This window comes from Octopus bimaculoides, chromosome 22, assembly GCF_001194135.2.
Source record: "Octopus bimaculoides isolate UCB-OBI-ISO-001 chromosome 22, ASM119413v2, whole genome shotgun sequence".
Classification (NCBI taxonomy): domain Eukaryota; kingdom Metazoa; phylum Mollusca; class Cephalopoda; order Octopoda; family Octopodidae; genus Octopus; species Octopus bimaculoides.
This window is the reverse complement of record NC_069002.1, coordinates 4,956,460-4,957,043: the sequence shown is the minus strand read 5'-3', so window position 1 is coordinate 4,957,043 and position 584 is coordinate 4,956,460.

Here is a 584-nt window from a genome sequence, read left to right as displayed (position 1 = left end):
TACATATACATATATATAAAATACATATGTATATATATAATACATATGTATATACATATATAGGTTTATCTATACACACATATGTATGTATGTATATATAACTGGTTATACACTGAGAACAAACAACTATTTAAGACCCTCCCTTCTTTCTCATACACTCAGATATATGCATAAAAATGTGTGTATATATATATGTATATATATATATATATACACATATGCATATCTACACACACATGCAAATTCACATATGTGTATATATTTATGCACTTACAAACATAAACATATACACTCTCATACATACCTCAGTCTCTTTCAAACAAACAAACACACACATACACACACACACACAGCATACTCTCTCGCCCACACATACACACCTCACAGAAAGTTTGAAAACATGTGTATACCTATATACCATTGTATGTATATATATATATATATATATATATATATATATATATATTATTATAAGTTATTTTGTGACATACATACATACAAGATGCATATAATAAGAAATAAGATAGACTAAATCCTCCCCCAAACACACATATTCTCTCTGCTGGACAACTTATAGCAGTTTC